Below are 15,292 nucleotides of genomic sequence, written 5' to 3'. Positions count from 1 at the left end.
GGTTGAAACCTCAAGTCACAAATGGTGAAATTCTCCCCCCTGGTTATAGCATTATTCGCCAGGATAGATTGCTAAAAAAAGGTGGAGGCATAGCTATATTCTACAAAACAGATCCATCTCTAACAGTTGTTGATCAAACCACCCTAAGCTTCAGTAAAGCTGAAATACTATGTTGCAAACTTACCATAAATTCTAAAAAACATATTAATATAATTGGAATATATATTCCCCCAGGGGATAATATATCTATCCTAGAAGGTATCCTAGATTACATTTCTCAAAAACTTCCCCAGGAAACAATTATATTAGGAGATCTGAATATTGATTGGACTAACTGTAATGGCCCAAATCCCACTAAATATATAAACCTTTACGGGTTTACCCAGCTCATACAAAAACCCACCAGAATAGACAAAACATCAACTAAATGCTCCATTCTAGACCGGATACTTACTAACAGAGCTGACAGCTCTCCTCACTCGGGCTGTCTCCCAGACAGCCTTAGTGATCATCTCTCAACATACCAACTATGCATGCATGCATGATAGCCCCATGGCTCTCAAAGGAAACAAAGAAATTAATTCACACTAAAAATAAAGCTTGGGCCAAATGGAAATACCATAGAATCAGTTCTGATTTTCTCCATTTTTGCCAACTTAGAAATCTTACAAAAAAAGCTATAATCTCTGACAAAAAAAAAATACTACTGTGAACTGCAAGAAACCCATTTAAATAAACCCAAACAATTCTGGACTTCAATCAACAAACTCCTTAAACCTGGAACAGCTAAAACCCCCTCACCCATAAATGCAGACCCAAATACCCCTAACCAAACTGCTAACACTTTTAACTCTTTTTTTCATAGAAACCATCCAATCTCGCTAGACAACTGAACACCAACAACTTTTACCCTCCAAATAATCTTGTTGATTCCCCCCATAACTTCACTCCTCATCCTATCTCTACCTCTTTCATCCACAAACTTACTCAAACTGAAACCATGCACCCCCTCTGCTGACAAACTCCCCTCTCTGTTTCTTCAAAAGGCTGCCAAACAGATTGCATACCCTATATCTATTCTCATTAATAGGACTATCCAAGAGGGAACCATACTAGATATATGGAAAGTCTCTCATATCATCCCACTTCACAAAGGAGGTAACTATTTAGACTACACTAACTTTAGACCTATTGCTCTTCTGTCACCGCTAGCTAAGATTATGGAGAAATGTATCCATCAGCAACTTGTACAGTATCTCTCTTTACACAACATAATAGCCAATTGTCAACATGGCTTTAGACCCCACCATAGCACCTCCACTGCCCTCCTTTCCTTTGTTGATACCATCACCAACTATCGTAACTCCAATCTTTTCACCTCTGCTCTATTCGTTGACCTCTCTAAAGCTTTTGACATGGTGAACCATTCTTCCCTTATTAACATCCTTGAATCCCTCTCATTTGATAACCTGGCTTTAAAATGGTTTACTTCTTATCTTAGCAATAGACATCAAGCCGTTCGTTGGGACAATCATATCTCTTCCTTATTGCCTGTTTCTATTGGAGTCCCACAGGGCTCCATTCTCGGCCCTCTTCTCTTCTCCCTTTACATAAACGATCTCAACACTGTAATCCCTCAAGCTACCTGCATCCAATATGCTGACGACTCCACTATTATCTGTTCAGCAGCTACCTCTTCAGAGCTACTCTCTCTAACTCAAACTACTTTCAACACTGTAGAAACTTGGTTTACTAGACGGTACCTCCTCCTCAATGCTAAAAAAACGAAACTTCTCCTTTTCACTCCTACCACTCGAGCCTCCCCATTAAACTTCAACATCTTATCTAATGACACCACTGTCATCTCTCCTGACACAACAACTAAACTGCTAGGAATAACCGTCGACAACAATCTCACTTTTGATCAACACATCAATAACATCATCAAAACTGTTAACAAAAAAATAGGATCATTATACCGTATTAAACCATTTCTTACACCTGCTACCAGAGCAACTATCGTCCACTCCCATCTGATATCTACTCTCTTTTACGCCTCACCTATTTTCACTAACCTTAAGAAGGCTAACCTAAATAAACTAGCAACTTGCTACAATAGTATTGCCCGCTTTGCCACGAGTAACCCTTTTAGAACACATCACTGTCATAACCTAAAACTCCTAGGCTGGCTTGAACTACAAAACTGCCTTATGATCTCACAACTTACAATTGCACACAAGATACTTTACCAACCTGACAACACCCCTATACTTTCTCAACTTTTAATCCCTTATAATAATCTTACCTCCCTTCGATCTTCTTCTAAACTCATGACCAAATCTGTAAAATCCTATAACTTAGCTGGTGAGACTCTGTTCACCAATACTGTAGGTAGGACATGGAATCAGCTACCCACTGATATCACTCTAATCCCCTCCTTACCACTCTTCAAACAAAAAATCAAACTGCACTTCCAAAATCACTGGCTTTGCTCCTGTAGGACTCCTGACTAAGCTTCTTCATTCCCCTACTCTACCATAACTATTCACTGTACTTATTAGCCAGAAATATACGTTCTTCTTATCGCCCTGCTGCTCTCCTCTTATGCTCTGTCCCACTCCACCTTTTCTCTACCCTGTCCTCTTTTCCATCTCCTTCTCCTCTCCTTACTAGACCTTTGCGTCTCACTCTTCTCCTCCCTTGTATTTCTTCATTAATCCCTTCATATGTCCTGTACTAATTCATTCTTTCCAACAGTTTATCAAAAACAATTTGCTAATCTTTAGCTTTTTTATTTGTGACGCTTCTAATGACCTAGTATTTTTTTTGGTGTGCCTTAGGTATTTGTTATTCTTATTACTAAATGTATATCCTTACTGTACTTTGATTATATGTCTCTTTGTAATTGATCTATGTGAGGAGTTTTTCTCCCCGGGCCTCTACTGAAAATGGACATATATCCAGCTAGACTAGCCCGGTTAACAAATGTAAAATAAAAATAAAATAAATAAAATAAAATAAACTAAGACTACGGCTGTACCTTACTAAATTGACACTATATCTGTAGATAAGAGAAAAAAAAAAAACAACCTTGATCTTTTCCTTTATACACTTAGACACTGCAACTGGTATAGTATTACCCCTAGATGAAGCCACTGATTACTTCACTAGTACCTTCCTATCTATCCTAGATGAGCATACCCCTCCCCGGACTATTCGAGTTAAATCAAAGTTTGCTCCATGGTTAAGTAACAACTCCGTCTCTACTAAAAGCAAGAGATAAAGCATGGCTACATTGGCAATAAACTAAATCACAAGTTACAAGGCAGCCTTATTGTGAACTGATAAACAAAGCAAAAACACAAATAAAACAGGATAAAATAAATTATTACTCTCCTATAACACCACAATAACCCACAAACATTCTGGGCAGGTATTAACATACTATGACCTGGTAAAGCTGGCTCACCCCCTCTTCACTACAAAAAAATAGCTTTGACTGTATAGCAACACAGTTTAACACCTACTTCACAGAAACTATTCTACAACTCTCTAACAGCCACAGCTCTACTATTACATCACAAACAACTACACCCCATCAAAACAAGCATAGCTTCTCTCTTCAACCAGCATCACTACATACTGCTAGACAACTTCTTAGAAAACTAAAACCCACGTCTCTATCTGCAGATCACTTGCCATATGAATTCCTCAAACTATCTTCTGAAGTAATTGCATACCCTGTCCCCATTCTAATAAACAGATCTATATTAGAACAATGCATTCCTACCATTTGGAAGATCTCATACATCACCCCAATCCACAAGGGTGGAAATTCTACTGAATTGTCTATAACTATTGCCCTAAAATACTTGAAATAATTATTCATAAGCAACTCATGGATCACTTAATCTCTAATAAGTTGTTATCCAGCACCAAACATGGCTTCCGACCACACCACAGTACCACCACTGCACTTTTGTCATTTACAAACAGTTAACAACCATAGAAATAATGGCAAGTATGTATCCTTCATTTTTTAGACTTATCTAAAGCTTTTGATATGGTGAATCACAACAAACCTCTACATGCATTCTCTGATGTAGCTTTATTACACTCTACACTTACATGGTTTCAGAGCTACTTAACTGGAAGACAAGCAGTACTTTGGCAATAAATCTACTTTGCTACCAGTCACCCTAAGAGTTCCCCAAGGATCTATTCTTGGCCCCCTGCTTTTCTCCATATTTATTAACAATCTGTACTGTGGCCTACTCAGCCACAATTATTCAATATGCTGATGACTCTACAGTATTGTGTGCTGCCAGTACCCTTTCTGAACTGCAGGTACTCACTCAATCATCCTTCCTCAAAACTGAGTCTTGGCTAACAAATTCCTGCTTATTATTAAACCCCAACAAAACAAAGCCCATGCTATTCCATCCTAACAAAGCTACTATAAACACAAATTTTTTCAGATGGTATCTAGAAATAACACTCCCTCCCCACAAACCAAACTACTAGGGGTCGAAATTGACACTAATATGAGATTTGACAGCCACATCTCTCAATCAATTAAGAAAGTACACAAAAAGCTAGGAACACTATATAGGAACAGGCAATATCTCACAAATAACACAAAAATAGCTATTGCCCAGACTCATTTGACCTCTACTCTTTTATATGCATCACATGTATTTATTAACCTCAGGAAAACTGAGCTGGTAAAACTGGAAGCCTGCTATAATAAAATAGTTAGATATGCAGCAAACTCTACAGTTGGATCACACCATTGCTCTGCCCTAAGGAAACTAAACTGGTTAGAACTTCCCCATCTCCTACACTTATCTCAGCTTAACATGGCTTACAAAATCTTCTATCATTCTGCAAAAACTCCATCATTAAATGACTTGCTAGAGCCCTATTCCTGTGGCAGAATGCTGCGGTCAAACAATAAGCCCCTCATACAAATCTCAACAGCACAAAATCGTGCTGGAGAGTCCACCTACTCTCATATTGCTATGATTTGGAACTCTGTACCTAGTTAAATCACATCTAGCACTATGTTAACTAAATTTAAACAAACACTAAAAACCCACCTTACCACTAAATGGCTCTGCCCCAGACTAAAAACCTTCAAATTCTTTACTTTATGTACAGTTGTTTTTTATTTATAATCTTTTATTCTATGTGGAGCTTTTCTCCCGAGGCCTCTGCTGAAAATGGACATTCTGTCCAGTCAGACATTCCCAGTAATAAAATGTAAAAATAAAAATAAAATAAAAAAAATAAAATACAATGCATCTGAAATTCTCCAGGTGCAACTAACACTAGGTAAGACTGCAACCAAATTGTAGCTTGCTACAGATGCCCCACCATGCCCCAAGATTCTCACTACACCTTTCTAAACATACTGGAAAATATTAAGATACCACCAAACACCCTTATTCTGGGTGATTTCAACTACCCTGCCATAACACCTTTGCCCAACCGTTCTAGGAATTCATAAATTCCAATGCCCTAGATCAACTAATCCATAGACCCACCAGGGGCTCAAGTATCATAGACCTGGTCATTACCAACATGGGAGATCGATGCTCCACACCTACGGTCACCCCCTTGTTGGTCACGTCTGACCATAAGCTAATCACCCTTGACATCTACATCCCTCCCCCACCCACCAGTAAGGAAACCTCCGTAAAAAAACTTCTCCAAAGCCAACTTCATGCTACTCAAGTCAGAAGTGACAAACTTCATGACACCCATGTAGACAGGAACTGAAAGTATGACTGCTGAATCCTACACTAAGGCACTGTACAAGCACATCCACTAGTGCATGAATCGTGCCATCCCAAATAGAACCAAGACACTCGCCTCCAAAAAAAGGAAGCCAATCTGGTGGTCCCCTGCCATAAACAAACTTTACAACAAAAGGAAGAAACTGTTGCAGAAAAGATGAAAATCCCAGGATGCAAAAAACTCCCTTACCAGCTTCAGTAAGAAGCGGAGATCCCTCATAAAATCCTCCAAAACAAGTTATGAAAATAAAATTGCCAAAGATTCCAAAGACAACCACAAGGCATTCTATAGCTGTATCAAAAATCTAAATGGCAATGCTCAGATCTGCTCTGAGCTACAAGAGAATGGCATTAAATATACCGATTCCAAGGATATTGCCAATCCTGGCAGATCAATTCAGTGCTGTCACCCCCTAAAGGGCCCATCTCAATACTGAAAGATTGCTAAATTCTGGTAATAAAGGCCACACAGGTAAAAGCCACAAAGATAAGAATACAGCATCCATGGGACCAGATGACATCCCGGGCTGTGTACTACATGAACTACAAAATGATCTGGCACCTCAACTAAATGTCATGTTTAATCATAGCCTCACCTCAAGCTTCGTGCCCACTGAGTGGCGCACAGCTACAGTTATCCCACTTCACAAGGGGGGTCCACCTTGGATTCTGGGAACTACCACCCCATCAGTCTGACGAGCCTGATCTGCAAGGCCATGAACGTATTATCATGGAACTTATAAACAAAGACATTGGCAACCTTCAAATACTGGACCCCACCCAGTTTGGGTCATGAAGGGCCGATCTTGTCTCCTGAACCTGACTGGCTTCTTTGAATCAGTCTCCAGAGCTGTGGACAAGGGTAAGGTGGTCCACACAGCCTATCTGGACCTCGCCAAGGCCTTCGACACCATCCCCCACTCTGGAATCATAGATAAACTTACTAATCTGGGCATTAATCCCTACGTCACTTGATGGGTTACCAACTGGCTTACTGACAGAACCCACACTGTAAAAGTAGCCAACTCCAAATCCAGCTCCAGACAAGTGGAGTACCTCAGGGTTCAGTCATGGAACCGCTCTTGTTTGGCATCTACTTCTCTGATGTACAAGCCAACACTAAGGGACTCTGGCTAACAAAGTTTGCAGATGACTGCAAACTGGGAGCCATTATTGAATCCCCAAATGATGTGGATATTATACAAAAGGGCCTTACAGAAACAGATGCCTGGTGCCAGAGCCATGGGCTCAAGCTCGGTGCCAAGAAATGTATAGTTATCCCCTTTGGGAAAAAACATGTACCCATGAATTACCACATAGGTGGCAGTACACTAAACACCAAAAGCGTGTTAAGAGACTTAGGGACACAGGTGGACAGTGGTCTCACCTTCAATAACCACATTGCCACAACAGTCAGGAAATCCTTCTATGTGGCACACCTCACCACTAAGGGCTTTTCATCCAGAAAAAAGGTCATTGTCCCACTGTACTCATCCCTCATTAGACCCATTATAGAATACAATGCCTCGTTTGGCATGTACCTCTCAAGAAATCTGCAAAAACTTGAAAGGCCGCAGAAATACCTCACTAAAAGAATCACAGGGCTAAAGCAGATGCCTTATGCTGACTGTCTAAAAAAAAACTCCAGCTATACACTGTTGCATATAGTCTACTCAGAGGCGATCTCTGCTTAACATAAAAGGCCATGTCAAACCCAGAGCTGTTGGACATGCTACAGTTAAAGAAATCCCAATCCCTCAGAGCCACATGCTCCAGGGATCTAAACCTTGTCATCACAATAAACAAAACATGCTGGAGGGATAGATTCCTGACCTAGAGACTCCCCAGACTCTGGAATAGACTGCCCATACATGTCAAGCAAGGTGCCTCTTTGGCCCTCTTCAAAAGGAGCCTTGACGATTGGATGAGAGATACGAAATTTCACCCCGGGGATCACGTCAGTCGCCCTGCTAGACAGGGGTCCAGGAAAGTAAATATTGTGGGAAGAAATAGCCAGGGAATTGTTATGGCGTGGCTTGTATAGGACCTAGGGCCGATAGACTAGTACCAACCTATAAATATCAGGAAAATCCTACTAGGACAGCTGAACTTTATTTGGGGTTAATCAGGGTCTCTTTAAATTGATGGCAGGTGTCTACCCAAGAAGACTGAATGTTGTAATTAAATCAAAAGGTACTTCAACAAAGTATTAAGCACAGCAATGGTTATTCCGCTCCACAAAGGTGGAGCCACAACAGACCCCAGGAACTGTTGCCCTATAAGCCTGACTAGCTTGGTCGGCAAGGCTATGGAGCGCATCATCATGGATCTCATTAACAGAGACGTTGGGAACCTCCAAACCCTGGGCCCTACCCAGTTCGGCTTTGTTAAGGGCAGATCATGCCTTCTAAACCTGGTGGACTTCTTTGAGACAGTTACCAAGGCTATAGACGAGGGAAAGGTGGTACACACAGCCTACCTAGACCTCGCACAGGCCTTTGACACCATTCCCCATTCTGGTATTATAGACAAGCTCACCAGCCTGAACATAAACCCCTACATCATGAGATGGGTTGCCAATAGGCTCACGGACAGAACCCACATGGTAAGAGTTGCGGGAGCTAGGTCTGACTCTAAACCGGTTACAAGTGGCGCTCCCCAGGGCTCAGTCCTAGGACCCCTCCTGTTCGGCATATACATCTCAGAGGTACAGGCAAGCACAGGAGGACTATGGCTGACCAAGTTCGCAGACGACTGCAAACTAGGGACTATAATTGACTCACCGGCTGACACAGACATCCTCCAAAAGGGTCTCACTGAGACACATACCTGGTGTCAAAACCATGGCCTCAAGCTAAATGCCAAAAAGTGCATAGTCATCCCCTTTGGGAAAAACAAAGTACCCACAAATTACCACATAGGTGGTAGCCCCCTAAATACAGAAGACGAAATAAGGGATCTGGGGATTCAAGTAGATATTAATCTCTCCTTTGATAATCACATTGCCAAAGTGGTTAGAAAATCCTTCCATGTGGCCCACCTAATCACAAAAGGGTTTGCATCCAGATCAAAAGAGGTCATTGTGCCCCTCTATGATGGGTCTGATGAGTGATGCGTGGAGTACAACGCATCATTTGGGATGTACCTTACAAGACACCTGCAACAGCTGGAAAGGCCAAAGTACCACCTCACCAAGAGGATCACTGGCCTCAAACAGATGTTCTATGCAGCTTGACTGAAGAAACTCCAGCTGTACTCAGTTGCATACCGCCTACTCAGAGGTGAACTCTGCCTGACATACAAGGCCATGTCCAACCCAGAATTGATGGACATGCTCCACCTAAAGAAAACCTTATCCCCTCGAGCCACACGCTCTAGGGATCTAAACCTCCCCACAACAATAAATAGGACGTGCTGGAGGGATAGATTCCTGTCCCAGAGACTTCCCATGCTCTGGAACAAGATATCAATCTAAATTAGGCAGAGCTCCTCACTAACACTCAAGAGAAACCTTGACGAGTGGATGGGAAACAGGAAGTTTACCCCGGGGATCACTTCAGTGGCTCTGCTGGACAGAAGCACAGGGAACTAATCTAAGGGGGCGGTGAAAGCCAACACATTCTGGCTAGGCTTATAAATGCCTTTGGCCAGATAGCCTAGTACCTACCTATGAACCTGTTAGTTTAAGGGCGTACACACTTGTGTAACCAGCTTATTGTATGTTTTTTTTCATGTTTTATCCCCTAACAGATTTTTTTGTTTTTCAGTTGAATTGTGCAGGTTATAGGTCACATTAAAGGTGGGAAAATTATTGAAATGATTTATTGTGGTCTCATTTTTTATATCTCAAAAACCTGGCATTTTAACAGGGGTGTGTACACTTTTTTATATCCACTGTACTTTTGCATTGCAGAATGCAGTGCATAACCTCCAGAACAGCACTTTTTCCCCATCAGGAAATGTTTTGCTCATCACCTTTACATGTAAAATTTTAAATTTTGCATTTTCCTTGCACTGATGTCACACAGGAAGACAAAGAAGTTCAACCTGCGTGACAGGGGCAAAGTGGCTGCTTTGTACATAAACTTTAATGGACGCACCATTCTGCATACGTAGAAGTGCCCATAGAAGTTTATGCATTTAGCTCATGTCACCCTATGGGTAAGGGCACAACCAGAAAAAGATAAATGTTTTGAGGTTATGGTTTAATAAAAAGCTTCATAAGCTTTTATTTAAAAAAAATGACACAAAAAAGAAAGGGCGACCTGGAAAATGTATCACTGCACTTGATTCATCTAATGTATATAGAAACATCGGCAAATCACTAAGACTATAAGCCAAACAGATATTGCAGGAAAGCAAAGAAAATGGCTCAGCAAGAGTCTTAAGGTACTGATAATTTCAAACCAGGAACAAGGTCACAGTAGTTAATACACAGATTAGCGATACAGCACTAACATATTTCTCTGATAAAGTGCATTTCAGTACTCAGGAGTAAATATATAGTCATGGTTGGGTCCGCTTGCAGTCCCAACACTTGAATGTATCAGCAGTTACTGCTAAAAAGCAGGAAGTGCAAAATCTTCTTCAGAAACAACATAGTTTAAAATCAGAACTTTAAACCTCTGAAATGGTGTAAAACAGCCTTTTCAAACTTAACAGTGGACTGATCTGAATGAACCAAAAAGCCTGTGGAAACAATGGCGTTATCACTATGTCCAACATTAGATCACTGCTGAAGTAGCCTACGCTATTTGGGTAGATCACCCACGCTTAAAAACTAAGAAGGGAGGAGACCAATAAAGAAGAGACTCCAGGAGTTCCTAGATAATGGTCCATGCAAAGCCTGTTCTGGACCTGGAAAAGGAATTCAGTTTGGAGTAGTTTGTAAAGGTATGTAGAGGACCAAGTTGCTGCCCACAGAATACTTCGAGTCTTACCCCTTTCCAGAAACCCACCAAGGCTATAGCCCTACTGAAATGGGCCTTAAGCTTGCCTGGAAGGGGATTATATTGACTGTATCAACAAGAAACATGACACAATCCTCTTAAAACTGTCTTGACACTGGTTGTCCTTTCCTCTTACCATAGCAGACACACCGCTGACCAGCTTTCCTGAACAATTAATTTTGCCTAGGTATTATATGTATTACCTGTAGACAGATTAAGAAAACTTTCTCCCTTGTTTTGGAGGTCAAGAAAAAAAGATTAATAGACTGCCTGAAGGCAAATGCTGACACCACTTTAGGCATAAAAAGGAGGATTTGTTCTCAAAGAAATGTTGCCCTTGTGGAAAATGAGGCTGGGTTTTCTCACCATAACAGCATGTAGTTCAATACTCTCCTAGCAGAGGTTAATAAGTAAAAGTCTTCCATGTTAAGAACCTCAAATTAGCCTGATAAGCTAGCTCAAATGGAAAAAAAAGCGTAAGGTTTTCAAGCCCAAAGTTAAGACCCATGGAGAAGCCACATTTTTTTCCAAGTGGATGGATGTGTAATACTCCCTTTCAAACACTGCTTAATTTGAGGATAAGAAGAAAGTAGAGGGGAAATTCTGGGGAAGACTAGCAGAAATGTCTGACAAGAGAAAGGTGAGAGGTGAGAAAAAAAGGCCAGGACAGTAACTCGCTCACATAATCAAAAAACAGAGGCAGATGGGCCTTAAAAGGGTCCTCGTCCTTGGAACAGCACCAGTGAGAAAAAGCTTTCCCATTTACACACAATTTCCTAAAAGGAGTTGTTTAGCCTCCTTCAGTACCTGCTACACGTTCTCAGAAAAAAAAAGTACCAACCCCTGTCTTATGTGACAGAATTCAGTTTCAAAAGGAAGAACTACTTTTGCCTTGGCTAAAAGGGAGTTGCAGAACAATCTTTGGGAAGCCCCTTCTGTATCTTTAGAAGAACCCTGGATATCAATGGAAAGGGTAGAAAGACGTAAACGAAAATCTCCATCAATAGTAACGAGAAGGCATTTGTCTTCCAAACCTATTTGCAAATAGTCCTTTAGCAGAATTTCTTTAGATCCCTGTTCTGAGAGGAGGCAAACAGATCTACTTGGTGTTCTACACAGCTGGATCAATTCTTGAAGATCCCTAAAATGAGGTTTCAGTTTGTGAGGGGTCTCTCCTGGTCCTACTTTGCTCATCTGCTACAATACTTTGCACTGACTGGACGTATGAAGCCCGAAGAGTCAAAATGAGCCATGTTGCTACCTCCTAGGCTATCACTGCAACTTTGTAAAGAGGATAAGCTCTAGTACACCCGTTTAAATGCATTACTCTAGTGTTGTCTGTGAAAACCTTTAACAGTCTTGGGCACCAGAGATGATTTGGGGTTTTTAATGGCATTTATCAGAGCCATCATCTCAAGGACATTTGTGTGCTCTTCTTTTGTATTTGTTTTACATTCCTTGCACTTTCCCACCTTTGGAAACCACTCGCCATGTGAGGTCTGTAGCATCTGTTGTGACAGACAGCAGAGGAGGAGGGGATAAGGGAGACCTGGATTGTACAAGATATGCTCTCCCCATTTTAGAATCACCCTCCTTACAAACCTCAAAACAGAGACCTGAAAAGAAAGTGTGAAGGTGCAGAAGTACCAATGGATTTTTCTCATGCAAAGTCTACCTGGGGGAATCAGGGGCCCTAACCCAAGAATCCTGAGAAATTCCCAGACAGGTACGTGGTAGAAACTGGAAACAGAAAAAAGTTTTAGAACATCACTACCTTGTCAGAAGGAAGAAAAGCTCTTCCCAGGGCAGTAATTAGACATCCCAAAGAAATAATTCTGAGAGGAAGGATGAGAGTACTTCTGCAAGTTCACCTGAAAACCCAGATTGCAAAGAAGATTATGATCACCTGCTAAGGACTCAACTGGAAAAAACTTTTGCAGATATAACAGTCTCCCAATTATGGAAAAATGTGAATGCCTTGAAGTCTGCAATAAGGTATTATTGGAACAAGACACTTTGTGAATATTCTTGGAGGAGGAGATAGTCCAAAATGGTAAAACAGAACTGATAAGATTTTTTATATCTGGCTTAGATTAAGAAATGTCTGAATGGTTTGCCGATACGAATGTGATGGTAGCGATCTTAACTCTAGATTTATCAAGAAAACTACTAAAGGGACAAGAGTAACACAGAAAAGTGATAACATTTTTCATTTTGGGATCTTCTCTCTTTCGTATATGAAAAATCTCTGAAAACAAACTATGCCCATTTGCAAGTAGGCACAGTTTCTAAAACTCCATGTGAGAACATTAGTTGAGCTCGAGGAAACATGGAGACTTGGTTTACTGGGCAAGGAGGAATTCCCTAGAAAGGGAGGGAGGGACTCCCTTTGTTAAGCGTACTCCTGCTGAATTACTGTTATAACCCATTTGTCTGAAAATCTGGTGCCACAAAGGAAGATGAAGCCTCAGAGAGAAGGACAGTCTGGCTAGCCTAGGAAGGGACTCTGAAGAGGCAAATCATTCTGATTTGGTGGACTGTCCTTGGTTCTGAGAGGCTTTCACTTTCTTTTTTCGAGTCCACCTTCACACTGCTTTTTAAAAAAAATCACATTTTGAGGAACCTTGCTGGTTCAATAGTTTTTTGAAAAAGGAGTTCTGAGATGGCAGGAAAAATTATTTGCCTTAAAAAAAGAGGGGGTTGAAAGATATGGCTCATCCCTTGAGTCAGCCTTCCCTCATATCACACCACTTAAGCACAACAGCCACAGAAGGACCAAACAGATCTTCCTTGTCCAGGAGAGAATTTAAAATTTCAGTTTTAACATCTTCAGAAATATTCTGAGAATGTCACCAAGCAAATCTTCATGACAGACCCAGATACAGTAGCTCTGCAGACGCTGTCAGCAGCACCACATGAACACTTTAAAAGGATGTTTGACTGCCTCTATTTTATTTACTTTTCATGTAATCAAAAATCTTCACCTCAGAAGAGAGGAAGGTTAACAGTTAACTTTTTCATACTCTCAAAAGACAGAACCAAAACCATTAACATTCAGAATTTTAAAGTGGCAGGCTTATAAGTTAAAGTGGCATACGTATAAACCTTCCCAAATTTTTGAAAAGCTTTCTCATGTGTGTGGGGAGGGAATGGGATTAGCAGCAGTAGTTCTGGATAAGGAAATCACTGCAGAACTGCCTTATGTTATGAAACATTTACCAATCTGAGGTACACCGCATAACCTGTCAGACTCCCTAGGGATAAGAAGTTTACTGTCAAGTAAACTGCAAGCTGTGAAAATTCTCTCTAAAGCAGATAAAAAATAGGAGTACCAGCTGCAGACTTAGGAATACACAACTGCAACAATCCAAAATACATTTGCTAGGAAACATGAATAACTGTTCCCACTGCAGAAACTTTCATTTTAGTGTCAGGAAAAGCCAGGTCTTTTGAATTGAAATCTGAAGCAGCACTTCTGTCAGAATACTCAGGTTGTGAAGTTTTAAAGTACATCTCCCTCAAATACATGTTCTTTTGACTGGAATTCAGTTATCAGAAAGACAGGAAAATCACTTTCCCCTTCTTCCCAGGACCTAGAAGAACCCTTGCCGGCAGACGGCATCTCTACAGCTGACAAGGAATTGTCTGATCGTTCATGGCTATAGGTGATCCATCATGGAAACCAGTGGAAAAAGATCAGCACTTGAGCAGCCAAGCCCGGCCACAGCACAGTCAAACACCAGTGGCTGAGGCACGACTGGAGCTAACCCGAAACCCAAAGACTCAAGACTACTTTTCTTCTTCTTCCTGAGGTTAGGAGAAGGAAGAATTGTGAACACTAATAAATGCTGCATAGATTCAGCTGAGAAGAAAGTAATGGAGATGAGCAGTGGAGCACTGAGTCAAGTAAACACAGCAAGTGGTCCTCCAAGATACAAAAAACACAGAATCCCCCCAAAATACAATATACTGCTCCAACACAAAACATGCAGTAAAGATGGTAAAAAACTGATTTCACAGTTTGCTCACATAAGCATTCACACAGTAAGATTCTTTGCCCAAAAGTGGCAGTCCAAAATATTAAAGTGCTCTAGAGAAAATGAGTTTTTTTTTGGAAGTAAGAAAGCTCTTAGATTTTTGTGCTTTGTCTTTCTATATGGAGCTGCTATCTAGATGACAAAGCACATCGAAGGCACCCTTTAGCATTGAAAAGCTGGCCAGTGGCAGTATGGTAGGATTCCAAATAGCTTTGGCAACTACAACAGTTATCTAAAGTTGAACATACATTGAAATATCTGAAATTCTATATAACCAGTCAGTTTTTTTGGGAGTTGAGGGTTGAGAACCTGGGAATAAAGATGTTGTAGAAAAAGCATTTGGCAAGGTATTCAAGACTGGAAGAGAGTGGTCACAGGTACAGAAAAATGAGGAGCTCATATCACCTGTTGAGAATCCGACAATTCTTTCCTTTCCAATTTGAAAGGATCCTTCATTTTTGAAATGGTATTGCCAAAGGAAAATTCATCATTTGAAGAATATGAAGGA

General features: G+C 40.9%; 1 protein-coding gene across 1 annotated transcript in view; it reads right to left on the bottom strand.

Moving 5' to 3' along the window:
- The window catches only part of PPP1R35 (protein phosphatase 1 regulatory subunit 35), a 400,482-nt gene that overhangs the window by 171,879 nt on the left and 213,311 nt on the right, over positions 1 to 15,292 (bottom strand). The gene's annotated exons all lie outside the window — the stretch shown is intronic.

This window comes from Protopterus annectens, chromosome 7.part0 (assembly GCF_019279795.1).
Source record: "Protopterus annectens isolate FY-2018-M chromosome 7.part0, PAN1.0, whole genome shotgun sequence".
NCBI lineage: Eukaryota > Metazoa > Chordata > Ceratodontiformes > Protopteridae > Protopterus > Protopterus annectens.
The sequence above is the reverse complement of the archived record's forward strand: the minus strand, read 5'-3'. Positions and strand labels throughout refer to the sequence as shown.